Source organism: Bos indicus, chromosome 12 (assembly GCF_029378745.1).
Source record: "Bos indicus isolate NIAB-ARS_2022 breed Sahiwal x Tharparkar chromosome 12, NIAB-ARS_B.indTharparkar_mat_pri_1.0, whole genome shotgun sequence".
In the NCBI taxonomy this organism is placed as follows: domain Eukaryota; kingdom Metazoa; phylum Chordata; class Mammalia; order Artiodactyla; family Bovidae; genus Bos; species Bos indicus.
In genome coordinates, this window is record NC_091771.1 from 18,492,274 (window position 1) to 18,515,637 (window position 23,364).

General features: G+C 42.4%; 1 long non-coding RNA gene across 2 annotated transcripts in view; it reads right to left on the reverse strand.

Moving 5' to 3' along the window:
* Positions 1–23,364, reverse strand: part of LOC139186184 (uncharacterized) — a 97,191-nt gene that overhangs the window by 59,607 nt on the left and 14,220 nt on the right. For both annotated transcript variants that reach the window (XR_011569689.1, XR_011569688.1), the window contains 2 exons: positions 7,919–7,994; positions 4,310–4,407 (listed from right to left, as the gene is read on the reverse strand). This is a non-coding gene — a long non-coding RNA (uncharacterized lncRNA). The remainder of the gene's footprint in view (positions 1–4,309; positions 4,408–7,918; positions 7,995–23,364) is intronic.

Here is a 23,364-nt window from a genome sequence, read left to right on the forward strand (position 1 = left end):
TGGTTCAACTCAGAGCAACAGTGGCGGTGGTTTCCAGTTAGGCATGGTCCTTGTCTGGTTCCTAAATTTTTGCAACAGTATATCAGTGCTACCTCCAGATTGACTGATTTTTAAAACGTATGGTTTTGTATTAGACTTGTAACGTTGGAGAGCTGCATACCAGATATTCATCAGAGGGTATGATTTCTAGCATATTGCTGCAAGTTATGAAGATACCAAAAGCCTTGCTGAGAAAAATAATATTCATGGAGGATTGTGTGTCTTTCCATTCTCTTAGGTCAGTGGTTTCCCAGATTTTTATATTTCACAGGCTAGTTTAAAAAAAAATTTTTTTTCATGCTGTTTACTGACATAGGTTGCTGACTTATTTTTACCAAGTAAGGATATAACAAAAGGACAGTCTTTTTTTTTTTTTTTTTCTTTTAAGGACAGTATTTTACACTGAAGTCTTATGGGAAGTTAGTGTTATGGAAAATTCACTAGTGACTGCACTGTTTTTTTAATTTTCATCATGAACCCATGGAACTTTCATCACTGTCTGCCAGACTGGCACTTGAGAAGAGCTAGATAATTTATAACTTATCCCTGGATGAAACCAGATCACTAGTGACTTTACACCTGGGATGTATCATGGCAGGTACCCGAAAAGTACTTCTACTGAATTGCACTTCGATATAATCCTCTTGGCTAAGTGAAGAGTGTGATCAAAGGGGTCCTTTGAAGTGAGTCACTTCATTTAGTCCAAAGGTGTTGCAAAGACATACTTGTTCACATTATCCAGAGTTTTCTCTTGGAAGACCTACTGAAGAAAACTCACTCTGGCCTTAATGACCAAAGGACTTGGACTTATCTAAGCAACAGATTAACTCTTTATCTTTTATGTTATATGACTCCCTTTAGCCCCCTTCACACATTCTCCTAGAAGTTTTTAACTCAATTGTATAACACACCTCTGGAAGCACATAGCTTTCAGGAAATCTAATTTGCACATTTCCCTTGCTCCCGGTTCCATCTTCTACCATCATTTTCCCTTCGCCTCACTTTTTTTCAATTCCTCTGGCCTTGCTGTACTACTTATTTCTTTGAAAGCCATCTTAAATCCTTTCCAGAGCTAGTCGGGATGTACTCAAGTACATAAATTAGTGAACAGAGGCCCACCTGTGTCCTAGATAGGGCTTCATGAGGACTTCTAGCTTCCAGGGGACCACATTTAGAACTTGTCTGCACAGATTTCTCAGGGGTGATTGGACAAAAAATCTGCACATATAGCCCATTAAGATGCTGACAGCTGATACTAGCCTGATTGCTGTCCTGCTCCATATTTTAACAGGAGCTATCAAGGCCTTAGGGGCTTCCCTGGTGGCACAGTGGTAAAGAATCAGCCTGCCAATGCAAGAGATGCGGGTTTAATCCCTGGGTTGGGAAGATCCCCTGGAGGAGGAAATCTCCAAAATCCCCTAGAGAGGCAACCCCCTCCAGTATTCTTGCCTGGGAAATCTCATGGACAGAGGAGTCTGGTGGGCTACAGTCCACAGGGTTGCAAAGAGTCAGACACAAATTAGCACCTGAGTATGCCTGCAAGTATCAAGGCCTCACCTTATGTAAATGAGGTAGGAGTTTCAAGTGCTGTAGAAAAGCCAATAGAAAGATGCTTGGGGGAAAATGGCCCTTAAATTAGTCTTTGTCCAATCACAGATCTCAGTCTATTACAGGGTTATAATGACACCAGCCTTATGGCAGAAAGTGAAGAGGAATTAAAAAGCCTCTTGATGAAGGTGAAAGAGGAGAGTGAAAAAGTTGGCTTAAAACTCAACATTCAGAAAACAAAGATCATGGCATCCAGTCCCATCACTTCATGGGGAACAGATGGGGAAACAGTGGAAACAGTGTCAGACTTTATTTTTGGGGGCTCCAAAATCACTGCAGATGGTGACTGCAGCCATAAAATTAAAAGACGCTTACTCCTTGGAAGGAAAGTTATGACCAATTTGCCAACAAAGGTCCATCTAGTCAAGGCTATGGTTTTTCCTGTGGTCATGTATGGATGTGAGAGTTGGACTTTGAAGAAGGCTGAGCGCCGAAGAATTGATGCTTTTGAACTGTGGTGTTGGAGGAGATTCTTGAGAGTCCCTTGGACTGCAAGGAGATCCAACCAGTCCATTCTGAAGGAGATCAGCCCTGGGATTTCTTTGGAAGGAATGATGCTAAAACTGAAACTCCAGTACTTTGGCCACCTCATACAAAGAGTTGACTCATTGGAAAAGACTCTGATGCTGGGAGGGATTGGGGGCAGGAGGAGAAGGGGACGACAGAGGATGAGATGGCTGGATGGCATCACTGACTCGATGGACGTGAGTCTGAGTGAACTCCAGGAGTTGGTGATGGTCAGGGAGGCCTGGCGTGCTGCAATTCATGGGGTCGCAAAGAGTCGGACATGACTGAGCGACTGAACTGAACTGAACTGAAAGTCAGAGTTATGACTAACTTCTTTATTGGGATGAACTTTTTGGTCAACCCAATTAAAAAAAAAATATTTAAGTTCTATGAAAAATTAGCTTTATGGAACATAAATAGAACCAACCAACAGAGTGTATGTATATGTATATGCATATACATTTGGAGAGAGAAAGAAAGCAAGGAGCAGGGGAAGAGGGAGTCAGAGAGAGAGAGAGAAAGAGAAGGAGAGAGATTATTTTAAGGAATTGGCTCACAAGATTGTAGAGACTTGGTGAGACCAAAAGTTGCAGAACAGGCTAGCAGGCTGGAGACTCAGAGAAGAACTGATGTTGCAGTTTGAGTCCAAAGGCGAAATTTTCTCTTCCTCAGGGAAAGTCATTCTTCACTTAAGACTTTCAACTGATTAGATGAGGCTCACCCACATTGCAGGGAGCAATCTGCTTTACTCCAAGCAGATTTAAATGTTAAATGTCCACTGATTTAAATGTTAATGTCCTCCATAAAACATCTTCACAGAAATACCTAAAATACGGTTTAACCAAATATCTAGACATGTGGCCCAGCCAAGTTAACAAGTAAAATCAACTATCACATGCACCTTAGTTTAGATTCACATAGATGAAGGAAAATAGTGAGTTTTGCCTAAACTACACAAGTTACTGTGGCCATAAAGACCAGATTCTAAAAGGCTGAGCCAGTGGTGTGATGGAGCCAGCTCCTATTGGCTCTTGACTGCTGACTGTGCCAGCAATCAAGTGACGTCAAGTCAATGACATCACTCTGGTAGCATGGAATCACCCATGGGCAAGAGACTCTATAAACTGGGAGGAGAGCAGGGAGGTGGGAATCAGGGAGCCAAACAGCTGACCTGGCATCATGCCGTTGGGTGTGTCAGCTTTTTAATATGTGTTAATAAGTCTGCTATTTGGCATAATAGGCATGCTAACAAGTCCAAAAATGGGATATTTATAATTCTAACAATAAAAATAAAGTCCAAATAGTTTCAAACATCCATTGGTTTCTCTTAGTCACACTTTCAAACCGGCAGAACAAACAGTAACTTATACCGTTGGCTGATAGTGGCTCATTATGCTAACTGCTGTGCTACCTTAAGTGAATTGATCCATTTGGAGAGAGCACATTTACTATCATTCCGTTTGCTTAAAAAACAATTGTTGCATTCCTATAGGAACACAACTGGCAAAATCCAACCTATGGGGAAGTGTATAATGACCACACAATCAGTGCTTTCAACAGATCTACTGAGAGAGAAACAAAGATTAGAGCAGCACTTCCAAACTTTATATCAGAATCACCTAGAAGGCAGCTTGCAGTGTCCCACCTTCAAAGTTTCTGACTCAGTAGGTCTTGGCTACTAATGCCAGAGAAACTGCATTTCTAAGAAGATCCTAGCTGGTAGTAATGATGCTTGTCTGGGACCCACACTTTGAGAACCACTGGATTAGTGACTCAGGAGACCAATTTACAGATTACAATATATGGACCTTGCATGCATGCATGCTAGGTCACTTCAGTTATCTGACTCTTTGCAACCCTATGGACAGGCTCCTCTGTCCATGGAATTCTCCAGGCAAGAATACTGGAGTGGTTGCCACGTCCTCCTCCAGGGGATCCTCCAGACCCAGGGATCGAACCCATGTCTCTTACGTCTCCTGTATTTGGCAGGTGGGTTCTTTACTGCTAGCAATGGTATGGATCCTAAACAGGCTGTGGAAAAATTTAGATAATTGGAAAAATATGACTAGTGACTATTTGCTAACATTAATCAATTGTTCTCTTCTTTAGGCATGATAATTATATTCTGATTGTGCTTTTATTAAAAAGTACTTACATTTTAGAGATACATACTAAAGCACTAGAGTTGAACTGATATGATGTGTGGGATTTACTGCAGAACAATCTACAGAGTGGTAGTGAGTAGCAGGAACACTGCAGAAAAAACCAAGATTGGCCAGAGTGAATAACTGTTGATTATGGGTGATGGGTAATTGTTATTGCATGTTATTCTTTCTGCTTTTGTGTATTCCACTGTAAAAAGTTTTAAAAAGAAAGAAGTGCACACGAATCCTTTTCAAAGTTCCTTTCACTTCTCCAGACATGTCATCTTTATTTTTTAATTACTTTTCATTTTAAAAAGGGCTTCCCAGGTAGCTCTAGTGGTAAAGATCCCGCTTACCAAAGCAGGAGACATAAAGAAACAAGGGTTTGATCCCTGGATCGGGAAGATCCCCTGGAGGAGGGCATGGCAACCCACTCCAGAATTCTTGCCTGGAGAATCCCATGGGCAGAGGAGCCTGGTGGGCTACGGTCCATGGGGTCACAAAGAGTCGGACACAAAACAACTGAACACACACACATTATAAAAACCAAGGCAGAGATGTCATTCATAAAAAGGGCAAAACCTAGAAAAGCAAACAACCCAATCAAAAAGTGGGAAAGGGACCTGAAGAGACATTTCTCCAAAGAAGACATACAGGTGGCTAACAAGCACTTGAAAAGATGCTAAACATCACTCACTATTAAAGAAATGCAAATCAAAACTACAATGAGATACTGCCTCACATCAGTCAGAATGGCCATCATGAAGAAGTCTACAAGCAATAAATGCTGGAGAGGGTGTGAAGAAAAGGGAACACTCTTGCACTGCTGGTGGGAATGTAAACTGATACAGCCACTATGGAAGATGGTATGGAGATTCCTTAAAAAGCTGGAAACAAAACCACCATGTGACCCAGCAATCCCAGTCCTAGGCATATACCCCGAGGAAACCAAAACTGAAAAAGACACATGTACCCCACTGTTCATCGCAGCACTATTTACAATAGCTAGAACATGGAAGCAACCTAGGTGTCCATCGACAGAGGAATGGATAAAGAAACTGCGGTACATATACACAATGGAATATTACTCCACCATAAAAAGGAACACGTTTGAGTCAGTTCTAATGAGGTGGATGAACTATTATACAGAGTGAAGTAAGTCAGAAAGAGAAATATAAATACCATATACTGACACATATATATGGAATCTAAAAAGATGGCACTGATGATTTATTTTCAGGGCAGCAATGGAGAAACAGACACAGAGAATAGACCTATGGACATGGGGGAGGAGAGGCAGGAGAAGGGGAGATGTATGGAGAGAATAACACAGAAATTTACATTACCATGTGTAAAATAGATAGCCCATGGGAATTTGCTGTATGACTCAGGGAATTCAAACTGGGGCTCTGTGATGGGCTGAAGGGTGGGATGGGGAGGGAGATAGGAGGGAGGTTCAGGAGGGAGGGGACATGGGTGTACCTATGGCTGATACTTGCTGATGTATGACAGAAAACCACAAAACTCTGTAAAGCAATTATCCTTCAATTAAAAAATTAAAAAGAAAAAAAGGGCAAAACTTTCCTTAATTATTTTTTAATCAGAAAAAGCAATAAATGCAATCACATCCTGTTACAACTCAGAGTCAAGAATGATAAATGCTTACAGCACTTTCATCTGTCAGGATGCACATGCGGGCATCATCTGCCCAGTGTAGACTCTGCCCTCTCTACTCCTCACTTCTCCCCTTTTCACAGCAAACCTGCCCTACTTACTCCATGATGACACCCAGGAGCCACACTGAGCCAGGAGGCTGCTTCCCAACAATCTGAAAAGACTGGGAGTGAGAGGGACCCAAAGATTGATGCTCCTTCCTGCTGTGACATCACAGCTGGGATCTGATCAGGTACAATACCCACAAATTTTATTGCAAATAGAAAAAAAAAAAAAGGAACAGAAAGACATGGTAAAAAGAAATTCGATTTAAATAGACCAGGGCTTTTCTTTGTATGAGTGTGTTTCCTTCTTCCCCAGAGGTAAGCACTGACCACAGCATTTTAGAACCGGAAGAAACCCTTAGAATATCTATAGTCCATACTCTTCATTTCATAAAGGAAGAAATTGATACCCAGAGAAGGCAAATGATTTGGCTAGCATGAAAAAACTAGCTATTGGCAGAACCTTTCTGGCATTTTCAAAGTTTTTTGGTTAAATGAAAGGAAAAATAGGAAGGAGAAAATGAAGGGTAAATTCCTGGAGTACCTGTATTTCAGCACTCGTCCATGGATTGAATTTTTAAAATGAAATTCTAGGTACCCATTAATGTTTTGTTCTATAATTGGAAATAGAGTTGAGAGTAGAGTCTATCAATGAACTCAGCTGAAAGCATTTGCAGGACTGCCCTGGTGGTCCAGTGGCTAAGACTCCACACTCCCAATGCAGGGGCCCTGGGTTCAATCCCTGGCTGGAGAACTAGATCCCAGATGCTATAACTAAAGATCCCCTGTGCTGCAACGAAGACCTGGTGCAGCTAAATAAATAAGTATTTTTTTAAAAAAGAAAGAAAACACTTGGTAATTTAAGAGTTAAAGAGGGAACCAGACACTCCTGGATTGCTGTTGCTCCTGGGATACAGTGCTGAAAATAACAGCACCTGTAATACTTTTCAGCCAGTAAAAACAATTGCTAAGTTTGGAGCACTCTGCACATTTTGGAGCCTCTAAATGTATATTGCCGCCTGCCACACTGTTCTCACAACTCAGCAAGGTAAATTCTACTGTCCTCACTGGGTAGATGTGGAAACAGAAGTTCAGAAAAGTTAATATGGTACCCAGGTTTAGTACTGAGAAGGGGTCTAAGCTGCCATTCCCCACTCTTGATAACAGTACTTTTCCTAAGACCACTGGGCTATACCTGCAGGTTGTATCTGACAAAGGAGCCCCAAGCTTCGAGTGTAGGTCGTGGGGGAATTGGAGATAAAAGTGTAGCCCAGGCTGAGCTTTCTAAGCCATGGAGCTGACTCTATCTGAAGGAGGAAAACCTTTTTTTTTAAAAAAATTACTTATTTGGCTGAGCCAGGGCTTAGTTGTGGCATTCAGGCACGGTTTTTAAATCCACTGAAAGGTACTTCATGAGTGGCACAGGAACCTCTCCAATCAATTTCCATGCCTTGGGTATCCTTATGTGAGCCAATGTTCCTGTAATGCCCTTGTGTCTGAATCACTAGTTGCCTCATAGACACAGAACTGCCACTGCAAATTTGTCCAAAGAGGCTGCTATATTAATATTTCATGATGGGAAGTGATGCCTGGGCTTGGGTGGGCATAGAAATGCTCTGCTGTGGGCACAAGTAACTTTAGGGCGTGATGACGGTGTTCTCAAACTGGACTGATGTGATAGGTGCACAACTGGATACATTTGCTAAAAATGATCAAGCTGTTCATTTGCAGTGAGTGAATTACACTGATGTAAAGTTATGGAGAAAGAAATGGCTACCCTCTCCAGTATTCTTGCCTGGAGAATCCCATGGACAGAGGAGTCTGGCAGGCTACAATTCATGAGGTCAAAAAGAGTCAGACAGGACTGAGACACTAACACACACAAAGTTACATAAAGTATACCTTAATAGGCTGACTTTCTTTAATGTGATGACCAGATCGACAATTCCTTAAGTTGGAGTCACTCTAAACAGTCACTCTGCAAAGATAGAACATGTCCAGGAATGAATAAAGTCATGATGCAATCAGATGATTATAAGAGATCTAGAGACTTCCAGATCAGGGCCGCCTCCCGGGGCTGGGGAAACCTATGGAGCCACACAAAGCCCCGCTGCTCAGAAGGGCCCCACCCTCTGTTTTATTCTGTGATTGCCATCCGTCTTGAACTTCTTAATTATTTCATCTTTTAACTTCTGTTTTGTAAGCGAAGGGCACAGGATATCGGAGCAGAGGGGGGACGTGCAGTATGTGTGTCCAGAGTCCCCTGCCGCCCCCTTCACACACAGCAAAAAGATCCTGATGTCCCGTAAGCACAGAGTTCTGGTGACCCACGACGCATGGGGGTTCTGCAAGGCTCAGAAGGACCAGGAGGTAAGCGAGTTCCTTCTACAACTAAGTAGGTGAGGGGAGGGGAATGACAGCCCCAGAGATACCACCCTTTTTTATTAGAAATGGAACTCGCTTCCAACACAGAAAGATGGCAAAGGAGTTCTGAGTAGGAGCAACCAAGAAAACCTATCCCATCCCCTCAGACTTGCGTAACTTCCGTGTATCGGCTCACTACTTCCGCTGAAGATGACGACATAGAAGAAAGGGAAAGACAGGACCCTCCCTGGGTCCCTTTCCTTTGCATCCTTTCTTACTCATCAGTAAAGTGAAGATAGAAGGTGTTAATCGGAGGTACTCATATCAAGAAGTGAAATGAAAACAGCTGAGTTTGGTTTGTGCACTGTACCCACCATTCTAAGAATGAAAGACATACGCATGTGACCCCTATGTTCTAATTGCAAATTGTGATTCCACAGAAGTTAAACGCTGTCACATTTGTATTTAAAAATTGCATAATGTAAAGACGAATGATAAAATCCACATTAATAATTTAAAATTCTGATTTCACTTAGAATGACATTAAATAGCAAATTTAAAAGCAAATTTTAAACCTCTGGGACTTTCGTGGTGGTCCAGTGGTTCACACTCCTCCACCCTTCCTCTACAAGGGGCACAGGTTCAACTCCTAGTCAGAGAACTAAGATCCCATAAGCCATGCAGTACAATAACAACAACAAGCATGATACAACAACAACAAAAAAAACCACCATGACAACTTGAGAACACTTGGAAGAAAGGAAATGTGCCATGTTATATACCTTTCATTGCTCCTGCCATTTGAACAAGGGGTCCTGCATTTTCGTTTTACACTGGGCCTCATTGTGAAGCCAGCCCTATTAAAGACAATTGTTCAACCTCCCATTTCACGTCTGACAAAACTGAGGCTGGAAGACACTGTGCCCAAGATCACTTAGAAACAGATCAGATTCTACAGCTCAGGTCCAACTCTGGGCCAGTGCTCTTCCTGTCATTCTTGAGGCTGGAAAAAAAAAAAATCCCCAAACAACCAAATTAGCTTAAAACTAGGGATTCCTACGTGCTGTACTCTGTCACTTCAATTGTGTCTGACTCTGTGACCTCTGCGACCCCATGGACTCCTCTGTGCCACCAGGGGCTCCCACCAGGCTCCTCTGTCCATGGGATTCTCCAGGCAAGAATACTGCAGTGGGTTGCCATTTCCTTCTCCAGGGGCTCTTTCTGACCCAGGGATTGAATTCAACCAAGTTAGACACATTTGCTTCAGATGGTTCTCAAAGGGTTTTCAGATGGCATTGTGGCATTTTGTTTAGAGCAAGTAAGCATATTTCTAAGCCTCGAATTTCCCCTCACTAGAGAACTTAAATAGTATATAAGTACAGCATTGAGAGTGATCGTGGGAAACCATTAAGGCTAAATATCCAGTTGTAAAGCCAGTTGGTTTCCAGTTAGGTTTGGAAGACAAAAATACGTACGCTGTATTTAAATGTGGACAGGGGAAAGCCTCAGCCCTGTTTCCTTGAGTATTATATGGTCACTGCCCATAGTGGACACTGGGGTCAGATGACCACACTGAACAACAAGGGACAGAAGATTTACTCCTCCTCTGATGTGAGCGATAGTCTTGGTAGTCAGAGACAGAGATGTAAATATAACCTGCCCTCTACTTTTCGAATTCACAAGCAGAAATTATCAGAATCAAACTCTTTACCACCTTCAGAGAAATCTGCAGATTTCTTGTGTATTTAGAATCATAAGATATGATTTACAAAAATTACCAGAACAGAAACCTAGATAAATCTAGTCTGAGTTTTAAAGATTCTTCCTGGTTAAATGTGTTGCTGATTAAACCCCCCTGTAGCCCGACATGCTGCGAGTCCCATCCCGTATGCTGTATTCATTCCCCACACTCCAGTTTCCCTTCCTCTTCTCCCTGTACCCCATGTGGTGTCACAGACTATCAGCTCCTACAAAGTGGCCAGTAAAGACTAAATTACAGTCAGGGACTGGGAGAGCGGAGTGGCAATCCTGAAAACTTTCACTGAGCACTTACTGTTTGCTGAGCACTGCACCAAGAGCTCTATGTTCATTATCTCAAGGAATCCTCACAACAGCTGTATAAGGTGAGTGTGTGTTCAGTTGTGTCCGACTCTTTGCCACCCCAGGGACTGTAACCCGCCAGGCTCCTCTGTCCATGGGATTTTTCAGACAAGAATACTGGAGTGGGTTGACATTTCCTACTCCAGGGCATCTTCCTGACCCAGAAATCGAACCTGAGTCTCCTGTGTCTCCTGCATTGGCAGGCAGATTCCTTACCACTGTGCCCCTGGGAAGCCCCACAACAGTTCCATAAGGTAGGAAAGATGAGGAATCAAAGTCACAGACATAAGTAACATAAAGAGGCCCCCCAGGTCACACCAAATCTGGAATTCAACCAGATATTGGTTATCTAACAGTCAGGTTAACACACCATTGACTGGGGGATTTTTGCAGAAACCAATGCCTGTGGCGTTAATGTCTCCAGTCAATAATGTGTTATGATATTCAGATGTCTGTGCATTTATTTTTCCTTTTTACCTCCACCTTATATCTTTTTACTCATTTCCCCTGCTCATCATTATAGCATCCTAACAGTGAGACCTGGGGAATTCCTCTTTCAGTATCCTATCATTTTGCCTTTTCATACTGTTCATGGGGTTCTCAAGGCAAGAATACTGAAGTGGTTTGCCATTCCCTTCTCCAGTGGACCACATTCTGTCAGACCTCTCCACCATGACCTGGCCATCTTGGGTGGCCCCACACGGCATGGCTTAGTTTCATTGAGTTAGACAAGGCTGTGGTCCGTGTGATCAGATTGGCTAGTTTTCTGTGATTATGGTTTCAGTGTGTCTGCCCTCTGATGCCCTCTCTCAACACCTACTGTTTTACTTGGGTATTCTTGCCTAGAGAACCCCATGAACAGTATAAAAAGGCAAAATGATAGGATACTGGAAGAGGGAACTCCCCAGGTCGGTAGGTGCCCAATATGCTACAGGAGATCAGTGAAGAAATAGCTCCAGAAAGAATGAAGGGAGCCAAAGCAAAAACAATACCCAGTTGTGGATATGACTGGTGATAGACTCAAGATCTGATGCTGTAAAGAGCAATATTGCATAGGAACCTGGAATGTTAGGTCCATGAATCAAGGCAAATTGGAAGTGGTCAAACAGGAGATGGCAAGAGTGAATGTCGACATTCTAGGAATCAGGGAACTGAAATGGACTGGAATGGGTGAATTTAACTCAGATGACCATTATATCTACTACTGTGGGCAGGAATCCCTTACAAGAAATGGAGTAGCCATCATGGTCAACAAAAGAGTCAGAAATGCAGTCCTTGGATGCAATCTCAAAAACAACAGAATGATCTCTGTTCGTTTCCAAGGCAAACCATTCAATATCACAGTAATCCAAGTCTATGCCCCAACCAGTTATGCTGAAGAAGCTGAAGTTGAATGGTTCTATGAAGACCTACAAGATCTTTTAGAACTAACACCCCAAAAAGATGTCCTTTTCATTACAGGGGACTGGAAGGCAAAAGTAGGAAGTCAAAAAACATCTGCAGTAACAGGTAAATTTGGCCTTGGAGTACAGAATGAAGCAGGGCAAAGGCTAATAGAGTTTTGCCAAGAGAATGCACTGGTCATAGCAAACACCCTCTTCCAACAACACAAGAGAAGACTGTACACATGGACATCACCAGATGGTCAACACCGAAATCAGATTGATTATATTCTTTGCAGCCAAAGATGGAGAAGCTCTATACAGTCAGCAAAAACAAGACTGGGAGCTGACTGTGGCTCAGATCATGAACTCCTTATTGCCAAATTCAGACTTAAATTGAAGAAAGTAGGGAAAACCACTAGACCATTCAGGTATGACCTAAATCAAATCCCTTATGATTATACAGTGGAACGGAGAAATAGATTCAAGGGACTAGATCTGATAGACAGAGTGCCTGATGATCTATGGATGGAGGTTTGTGACATTGAAGCAACAGTTAGAACTGGACATGGAACAACAGACTGGTTCCAAATAGGAAAAGGAGTACATCAAGGTTGTATATTGTCACCCTGCTTATTTAACTTATATGCGAAGTACATCATGAGAAACGCTGGACTGGAAGAAGCACAAGCTGGAATCAAGATTGCCGGGAGAAATATCAATAACCTCAGATATGCAGATGACACCACCCTTATGGCAGAAAGTGAAGAGGAACTAAAAAGCCTCTTGATGAAAGTAAAAGAGGAGAGTGAAAAAGTTGGCTTAAAGCTCAACATTCAGAAAATGAAGATCTTGGCATCTGGTCCCATCACTTCATGGGAAATAGATGGGGAAACAGTGGAAACAGTGTCAGACTTTATTTTTGGGGGCTCCAAAATCACTGCAGATGGTGACTGCAGCCATGAAATTAAAAGACGCTTACTCCTTGGAAGGAAAGTTATGACCAACCTAGATAGCATATTCAAAAGCAGAGACATTACTTTGCCAACAAAGGTCCATCTAGTCAAGGCTATGGTTTTTCCTGTGGTCATGTATGGATGTGAGAGTTGGACTGTGAAGAAGGCTGAACACCAAAGAATTGATGCTTTTGAACTGTGGTGTTGGAGAAGACTCTTGAGAGTCCCTTGGACTGCAAGGAGATCCAACCAGTCCATTCTGAAGGAGATCAGCCCTGGGATTTCTTTGGAGGGAATGATGCTGAAGTTGAAACTCCAGTACTTTGGCCACCTCATGCGAAAAGCTGACTCAGTGGAAAAGACTCTGATGCTTGGAGGGATTGGGGGCAGGAGGAGAAGGGGACGACAGAGGATGAGATGGCTGGATGGCATCACTGACTCGATGGACATGAGTCTGAGTGAACTCCAGGAGTTTGTGATGGACAGAGAGGCCTGGCGTGCTGTGATTCATGGGGTCGCAAAGAGTCGGACATGACTGAGCGACTGATCTGAGCTGAACAGGAGACAGGGATCAAGACCATCCCCATGAAAAAGAAATGCAAAAAAGCAAAATGGTTGTCTGAGGAGGCCTTACAAATAGCTGCAAAAAGAAGAGAAGCAAAAAGTAAAGGAGAAAATGAAAGATATTCCCATTTTGGGAAGATATTTTGGAACTCGAATGCAGAGTTCCAAAGAATAGCAAGGAGAGAGAAGGAAGCCTTCCTCAGTGATCAATGCAAAGAAATAGAGGAAAACAACTGAATGGGAAAGACTAGAGATCTCTTCAAGAAAATTAGAGATACCAAGGGAACATTTCATGCAAAGATGGGCTCGATAAAGGACAGAAATGGTATGGACCTAACAGAAGCAGAAGATATTAAGAAGAGATGGCCAGAATACACAGAAGAACTGTACAAAAAAGATCTTCACGACCCAGATAATCACGATGGTGTGATCACTGACCTAGAGCCAGACATCCTGGAATGTGAAGTCAAGTGGGCCTTAGAAAGCATCACTACGAATGAAGCTAGTGGAGGTGATGGAATTCCAGTTGAGCTCTTTCAAATCCTGAAAGATGATGCTGTGAAAGTGCTGCACTCAATATGCCAGCAAATTTGGAAAACTCAGCAGTGGCCACAGGACTGGAAAAGGTCAGTTTTCATTCCAATCCCAAAGAAAGGCAATGCCAAAGAATGCTCAAACTACTGCACAGTTACACTCATCTCAATCTCACATGCTAGTAGGGAGAAGGCAATGGCAACCCACTCCAGTACTCTTGCTTGGAAAATCCCATGGATGGAGGAGCCTGGTAGGCTGCAGTCCATGGGCTCGCTAGGAGTTGGACACGACCGAGTGACTTCACTTTCACTTTTCATTTTCACGCATTGGAGAAGGTAATGGCAACCCACTCCAGTGTTCTTGCCTGGAGAATCCCAGGGACAGGGGAGCCTGGTGGGCTGCTGTCTATGGGGTCGCGCAGAGTCGAACATGACTGAAGCAACTTAGCAGCAGCAGCAGCAGCAGCACACGCTAGTAAAGTAATGCTCAAAATTCTCCAAGCCAGACTTCAGCAATACGTGAACCGTGAACTTCCAGATGTTCAAGCTGGATTTAGATAAGGCAGAGGAACCAGAGGTCAAATTGCCAACATCTGCTGGATCATGGAAAAAGCAAGAGAGTTCCAAAAAAACCATCTATTTCTGCTTTATTGACTATGCCAAAGCCTTTGACTGTGTGGATCACAATAAACTGTGGAAAATTCTGAAAGAGACGGAAATACCAGACCACCTGACCTGCCTCTTGAGAAACCCATATGCAGGTCAGGAAGCAACAGTTAGAACTGGACATGGAACAACAGACTGGTTCCAAATAGGAAAAGGAGTATGTCAAGGCTGTATATTGTCACTCTGCTTATTTAACTTTATGCAGAGTACATCATAAGAAACACTGGGCTGGAAGAAGCACAAGCTGGAATTAAGATTGCAGGGAGAAATATCAATAACCTCAGCTATGCAGATGACACCACCCTTATGGCAGAAAGTGAAGAGGAACTAAAAAGCCTCTTGATGAAAGTGAAAGAGGAGAGTGAAAAAGTTGGCTTAAAGCTCAACATTCAGAAAATGAAGATCTTGGCATCTAGTCCCATCACTTCATGGGAAATAGATGGGGAAACAGTGTCAGACTGTATTTTTTTGGGCTCCACAATCACTGCAGATGGTGATTGCAGCCAGGAAATTAAAAGACAGTTACTCCTTGGAAGGAAAGTTATGACCAACCTAGATAGCATATTAAAAAGCAGAGATGTTACTTTGCTAACAAAGGTCCGTCTAGTCAAGGCTATGGTTTTTCCCGTGGTCATGTATGGATGTGAGATTTGGACTGTGAAGAAAGCTGAGCGCTGAAGAATTGATGCTTTTGAACTGTTCTGTTGGAGAAGACTCTTGAGAGTCCCTTGGACTGCAAGGAGATCCAACCAGTCCATCCTAAAGGAGACCAGTCCTGGGTGTTCATTGGAAGGACTGATGCTGAGGCTGAAACACCAATACTTTGACCACCTCATGCGAAGAGCTGACTAATTGGAAAAGACCCTGATGCTTGGAGGGATTGGGGGCAGGAGGAGAAGGGGACGACAGAGGATGAGATGGCTGGATGGCATCACTGACTTGATGCACATGAGTTTGGGTGAACTCCGGGAGTTGGTGATGGACAGGGAGGCCTGGCATGCTGCAATTCTTGGGGTCGCAAAGAGTCGGAAACGACTGCGTGACTGAACTGAACTGAACAGTGAGACATTGTTTACCCAGGTGGTTGAATGTGAACAGTGAGGTACCAAAACCACTTCATCCAAAGCCATCATAGGCAGAGTCTTTGGGGGAGTTAGAAAAAGGCACCTTCCCCCTGAGCTGACATAGGCTAGATTCACTCTAACTCTCTGCTACCACCTTTAGTCAAGGCAAAACCTCTGCAGTATGCACAGAGACCCTGAGCTTAGCCCAGTCGTTTCGAATAAAGGTCATTTGAATGTCCAGTCATTTTGAATGACAGTGATATGATTACACTTCATGTAATTACACACCAACTGTCTTATGTTCCAGGGAGAACAAGCCTGAACTTGAAAGCAAATATAAGGTTATTCAAATTAGTAGGTTTCTTTCTGCAGTCCTTTCTCTGAGCTCCAACTCCTAGGAGATTGTCTGAGTAAAGACTAGAGAGTTGGGTGCTGTTGAATAGACTCATTAAACTCAATAACACTTAATCGGCAGACATGCAGGGGAAAGCTCTATGTGTCTTGTACATTAAAGATCCCGAGAGAGCAGAACGCAACCATTAGGGAAATAAACCCAATCAATAACAGTTCGCCTGCACACAATCCAAATCAGTGTGTAACGGTAAGAACCAGGTCTGCTTTCAAAACAATGACCTGCTTCTGACCCTAATGATACTTTCCTCCCATCCAACCAAGAGCTATACAGCATTCAAATTTCTGAATCTCCATGAAGCCATTAATGTAGGAAACAAAACCAAAAAAAAAAAAAAAAACTGAATCATTTCCTTTATTGTAGGAGAAGACTTCATTACTGGGGAAGTCTGGAAGTCTCCAGAATTTACAGCATGGAATCAAATCTTTCTTCTCACTGATAGGAGAAAGGGAGAGAGAGAGAAGGGAGGGAGAGAGGGAAAAAGAAGGAATCAGTCTTTGGGGATGGCTCAAAATTTTTCTGGTAGTCATGTATGAATGTGAGAGTTGGACCACGAAGAAGGCTGAGCACCAAAGAATTTATGCTTTTGAACTGTGGTGCTGGAGAAGACTCTTGAGAGTCCCTTGGACTGCAAGGAGATCCAACCAGTCAATCCTAAAAGAAATCAGTCCTGAATATTCATTGGAAGGACTGATGCTGATGCTGAAGCGCCAATACTTTGGCCACCTGATGCGAAGAGTAGATTCATTGGAAAAGACCCTGATGCTGGGAAAGATTGAGGGCAGCAGGAGAAAGGGGTGACAGAGGATGAGATGGTTGATGGCATTATCAACTCAATGGACATGCGTTTGAGCAAACTCCAGGAGATAGTGAAGGACAGGGAAGTCTGGCATGCTGCAGTCCATAGCATTTCCAGAAGTCAGACACAACTGAGCGACTGAACAACAACAACAACAGCAACAACAAAATTCTAACATTTCCAAAAAAATTTTCTAACATTTCCAAGTGTGTACAATACACACTCTCGTTGCAAGGGCAGATGGTCAAGAATCACATGTTAAATGATATTTCAGTCTTGATGTTTCAAGGAAGATTAGGTTAAACTGTCTTTTCACACTATCAAAATCTGAGTGTAAAACCAATGCTTCAAATCCACCGTGGACTTTAGGAAGATTCCTACGAGAATTATCCATTATGAAACCAGCCCTGTGATGCTGAGTTCTAGGGACTGGCCTAATAACAACAGCTGCCACTTTGGATGACATAGACTTGAACTGTGTGAGTCTGAAATCAGAAAAGATCCCCGTGAACCATCACAGTCTTGCTACTCTTCAATAACTGGATAATAGAGCTACAATTTAGTTTGAAGTGTGTGTGGGGAGAATTTCCAGTGGGAATCCAAGCCCCAGAGAATGCAAAGTCCACCCTGCTACCAACAGGAAGTACATTGGTGGAAGCAGATCCTCTGAAGTAGCAAGTTTCTTTCAGGAGATACTGTGCTAAGATTAAAGGAAAAAAAAAAAATAAAGTTTGTAAGAAAAGGAAGCAAATGTCAAACAGGTAGCAGATTTATTTTCAGAATTATGTAAAGCACAGAAATGAAAGGACTTCCACTGTGCAGCGTTGTCATGGTTACCTGATCTCTTATCAAAAAGCAGAATCAGACAGAGAAGGGAAACCTAGAAGAGGCAGTAACCAGAGAGGCCTGCCTCCACCCACCCCCAACAAGTGCTTTTCATCCATTTGAGGTTGTTTATGAGGGTATAAAATAGAGGATGACATTTGCTGCTCCAGATAATTTTTAAAGGATCTTGTTTGGCAACGCAGAATAAGGACTTCATCCTGCTAAGCTTTCTAAAACATGAAAACATGATGGTTAAAACATCACTGTTTGCAGGGATCTCTAAATGAACAGGGGGGAGAACATCTACCTTAAAATCTCCTCTCTGTTCACTAAACAACAACAAAAATAATCTTTTCCCAAACTGCAAACATAGACTATAGCCTGAATTGTTTTCTTAAGAGAGCTGCATGTTTCACCTCCAAAATATTTTAGAGGATTTTATTTGGAGGCTACTAGTTTTAAAAAGGAACTGGCATGTTGTTTCTAGAGATTAAAAAGAAAGCCTCCTTGGTTTCTGCTTTATAGTTAGCATAGGGTGCTAACAGCATAAATAGCCGAGAATGGAGGAACTATTTACCACCTCTCTTCTTCTCCACCAGCTCTACCTGCCCCTACAAATGGCTCACCATCATAAACCTTTATCCTAGAGAAGCAGAGACTTCAGATTGCTTTCCAAATCACAATCCAGGCCTCAACCACCTAACAACAGCTTGCAAAGTGCCCTTACCTCCCATGACAGGTAGTTGGAATCTGCATAAGGTCCCTAGCATGAAAAGACTGGGCTGGGGAGTCGCAAGGGCAATTTGACCCATGTTAATTTCACCTACTTGGAGAAGGGGAGGGAGCAGTGGGGAGCAGTAAAAGTCACTGTTTCTTTAACACTTTGGTCTTTGAATTACTCCCACTTCTCATTTCCCCCAGTAGAAAAGCACTAAGCCCAGCCAGGTAAACCTTGCAAAGAGGACGACTAACACTTGGACTCGCAGTAACTTGGACTCCTCCGAGAAGACAATGAGAATCAACATTCACTGAGATCCTACTATGGGCTAGATGTGGTCCTAAGTGCTTCGTATGTGATGGTAAGTGATACAGGCAGCATTCCTGACAAATAAGCAGTGTTCTCATTTCAATATGAGGACACTCCAGCTCAGAGAAAAAAGTAACCTGCTCTAAGTCACAAAGAATTTACTTGTCAATCACTTGTTGCACCATCCAGCACGGGCGAGAACAGAGCACTAAGTGGTCTCACCCAGCTTAGTTCTCCTCCCCATGAAGTGTTTTGGAAATCTGTAGAATTTATCTTCCAGTTTAGCCATGTACATGTTGACATACATATCAGGTTATATTCTTTACATTTCTCTTTCATATGACAGGTGGTATTTCACATTTATTTTTTATCTGTATAGTTAGATCGCATTACCTGTGAATTTCATTTCGGAATAGGAAAGGGATATCTCAAAATGCGTGGTTCTTTAAGGAAGGCTCTGCATCTAAGGAACCCAAGAACCACTGGACTAACTAGTTACTCCCAAGTTCATGGAGAGTTGACTCTAAATTTCCTTTAAAAGTTGGGACATGGAAGCATTTTTCAAGTCTCAACTGAGAGTCTTTGTTACTGACATACAAGTGCAAAGTTTCTTAAAATAAACTAAACTTATTTCTAAACAGTTAGAGACAGGGGAGAGGAAAGTAAAATCCAAATTCATTTGAAAGGATAAGTTTCCTTTTCACTGGAAAGTCCATTTCTGTGATATATTGTCCTTCACATCTCAAATGCTCATTTAGGGTCAGAAATCAAGCCTAGAGCCCTGCCCTGTAGGGGTGACAGGATAGACTGCTTAGAGGGCAATAGCTACAGAGTGGGTGCTATACACAAAGCTGGAAATAGGATTCATTTAGCCCTGGGAAAACGAGACAAGAGGTAGCTTCTCATTTTGTTGTTGTTTCTAAGTCTCATGTGGCCAGAGCCATGAAAAGGGGATTCCCTATTTCACTTGTCTGTAGAATCCTAACATATTCACTGGGGCATTTCTCCAGGGAAACCTGGACTTTGGGCTACTTTAAAGTATTAATAGTAAGCATGTCCAACTAATTTACCTGTTTGGTTTTCTGTCTGATGCAGACAGAAACTGCCCTCCCTCCAACTCTTAGAAAGAAGAGTAAAGAGAACACTGGGAATAATAAATTCTCCTCCATTCTTCTTTTGTTATTTTGGGATCAATGCCTTTCAACAAGTCCCTCATTCAACACGTATACAATATAAGAAGAAACCACGGGATTTCTCTAGAACCAAACTGACTTTTCCAAGTTTATTTCTTTTGATAAGAAACCATGTTTTAATGGAGGGAGGGTGCTTAGTGCTAGGAAGCTGAAGTTTCAAATTTTATTCGGGCTGTATTTGTACAAGAAACAATATTGGTTTTCCTTTATAGAATACTGAAAGATTAAATTTCACATTTCAAATCCTGCAGAGGACCCAAGGTCCAAATCCAACATTGAATGTGTGTGTTTGACCTCATATCGTCTTGAGATTAATAATACAGCTTACATATGAGTATGAAGTGACCAAAACCAGTAACACAGAGCCGTCCACCGCCAGTGGGAACAACTGTGGGGCTTACAGCTACATGGTATAGAATGAACTCTAGTATCTTGACCACATCCAACTAGGAAAGAATATTAGAAATAAAACACGGGCCACAGTAAGGAAAGCAAATGAGGTTAATCTTTAATATGCCTCCATTTTATACAATTAGAGGCTTAAGACTATTGTTCTGTGTCCTATTACAGAATAGAATCTCAGTATTTAAAACTGAAATATACAACCTTTATAACCCTTTATACTTAGGAGTTTTAAAAATAAACTTCTCATTTTCCACAAAAGAGGCAGCGCGGAGTAATAAATTATGGGTTGTGTGAAAACTCTGATCTGGTATGTTTTTAAGGAACTTGGCTATGATGGTCACATTTTACTGTCAATAGAACAATCTTCTTAGATCTACCATGCAGGCTTTGCATAGCAAATAGCAATCACAGGGTATTCCTGTGATATTACTGGAATTCAAAGAAAGGATGTGTAGCCCGAGTTGTCTAATTGATCTTTTTGAGGGTACCTCTTCCAAGAATTTTCTTCTCTGAAATGGAGACACCTAAAGGTCAAAATCTATTTGGCATCAAAACTACTAGAGTGGACCCCAAACCAAGTTCATTTAAAAGTCCTTTAATATAGGTCCTTATGGTGCATCAACAAAAGACAATGAGAACTTGTTGCATCATTTCCGTTCTTTCCAACCTCAACGAAGGTGCCTGCATGTCTCTTGCTTTATTTTACCACCATGGCTTCTCACAGTCATCTCACCCCTATTTGCTACTCCTTTGCTGTTGTTTAGTTTATAAGTTGTATCTGACTCTTTTGTGATCTCATGGACTGTACCCACCAGGTTCTTCTGTCCATGGGATTTCTCAGGCAACAGTACTGGATTGGATTGCCATTTCCTTCTCCAGGGGATCTTCTGGACCCAGGAATCGAATCTGTGTCTCCTGAATTGGCAGGTAGATTCTTTACCACTGTGCCACCAGTGAAGTGAGTGAAGCCACTCAGTCGTGTCTGACTCTTTGGGACCCCATGGACTGTAGCCCACCAAGCTCCTCTGTCCGTGGAATTTTTCAGGCAAGAATACTGGAGTGGGTTGCCATTTCCTTCTCCAGGGGATCTAACTGAGCCACCAGGGAAGCCCATTTGTTACTATGCTCAAACAAACAGAAGCATGAAAAGGTCAAAGTGATCTATCTTTGGTAGCAATACAAGTCATTCACAGCAGAAACCTGCTAAATACTCGGTAATCTACTGATGAAGCAAGGGTTAAAATCCCTTGAACTTTATGAATTCACCTCACCCACAGAAGACCATGCTTATCTTTGGTTTCCTGAAAATACTCCCTCTTTATTTTCTAGTTGCAAAAAGTATGCAGTCTCAAGAATATGAGGGATGAGTGCAAAGTAATAAAACCAATATCGTAAGTGGCTTATATATGCTTAGCTCTTATAGAGGGTTCGTGGTTATACTTAGATAAAACTTAGAACAAAATTAATCTGATGAAGAAAATCAAGCACAGACAAGCTTCCTCAGTTTCCTGCTTACTCCTTTAGGCATGCAGTCTTCTTCATGGTCGTCTCTCCTTCCATCTTTGCTGTCCCCTACCCCTACAGTTGTCCTTGAGCAGTTATGTAATTGCTCACTTCCCTTACGGTTAAGTGTTAAAGACCTGAGGTCAAAGAAAATCTGTGATTTGGGGCTTGTGATTGTTTGTGGGGATTATCGGCAGGATTTTCATGTTGAAGGGGAAGAAAGGGACACTCAGAGAAGAAAAAGAGTTTAGCAACATTAGCTCTGATTCCTCAGGATATGATGAGTCTTGGGTCCAAAGCTGGAAAGGATACACTGGGACCAGTGCTTAGAATGTCTAGAGTTCAGACTCACAACTGGGCAAGCCAACACTCTACTACTAATAATGGTAATAAAAAGAAGACTTGTTTTATGCTTCAGGATGACAGGTCTTAAGAATAAAGCTGGTTTATCTCAGGTGTAAGACAATGTCAAGGTCAAGAAGGCTTCTGTGGTTTGTGAGTAAATCTCCACCAATCTTCTTAATAGCACATGCAATTCTTTTAACAGAGGGACAAAGTTTTTGTCCCACGACAATTAGAGATAAAAGCCTTAAAAAAATAGAAATGCATAGGAAAGGTGACATACTGGTATTGATCTGCTTCAGTCGACGTGCAAATGATGGTATCAGGAGTTTTCTTGGTTCCCTACTCTGCCCTGTCTCTTTAGATAAAAATGTAGTGTTTTTTTTTACATCTGTCTTTCCACGTGCTCCCTTCTGAGCCTTCATCTATTAATAATCCCTCTGTCCTCCAGTGGGATCGCTCTCATTCGTTCAATATCCTAAGTGCCAAGCAAGGGCCTAGGTGCTGGATCAATCACAGGGGATAAAATAGAAGTCCTTTCCCCGAGGAAAAGACAAAGCAAAGGATAGAAAGTCATGTATCCAGGAAAGAATGCTGCAACTTTGAATAGAGGGGTCGGTGTCACCCTAAGAAGGTGATGCTTAAAACCCTGAAGGAGGCAAGGGAGTGAACATTTCAGGCAGAAGTAAGTACAAAGACCTTGGAGTCAGACAAATGTGCGCTCAAGGTATGTGAAGGAGCCAATGAAAGGAAATCATGGCAAAGCTGGCTTTTCTTCAGAGTGATCCGGGAAGCCATGGGAGGTTTTGCCAGAGAAGTAATGTGATCTGAATTGCACTTTTATTTTTTTAATGTATTTATGTATTTATTGGCTGTCTTGGGTCTTAGTTGCAGCACATGGGCTCTTCGTTGTGGTTCGGACTCCAGAACTCAGGCTCAGTCGTTGCAACATGTGGCCTTAATTGCATGTGGGATCTTAGTTCCCTGTCCAGGGACTGAACCCATGTCCCCTGCATTGGAAGGTGGATTCTTAACCACTGGACCATGAGGGAAGTTCCTGAATTACACTTTAATAGGAACATCCTGGCTGCTGTGCTGAGACTAGATTGAAAAACACAAGGGTAGAGGGAGGGAGCCCAGCTAGGAGGCTGATGTAGCAGATCCAGGTGAAAGATATGGTGCTCTGGAAAGTCCCTAGTCACTAGGGTGTTAG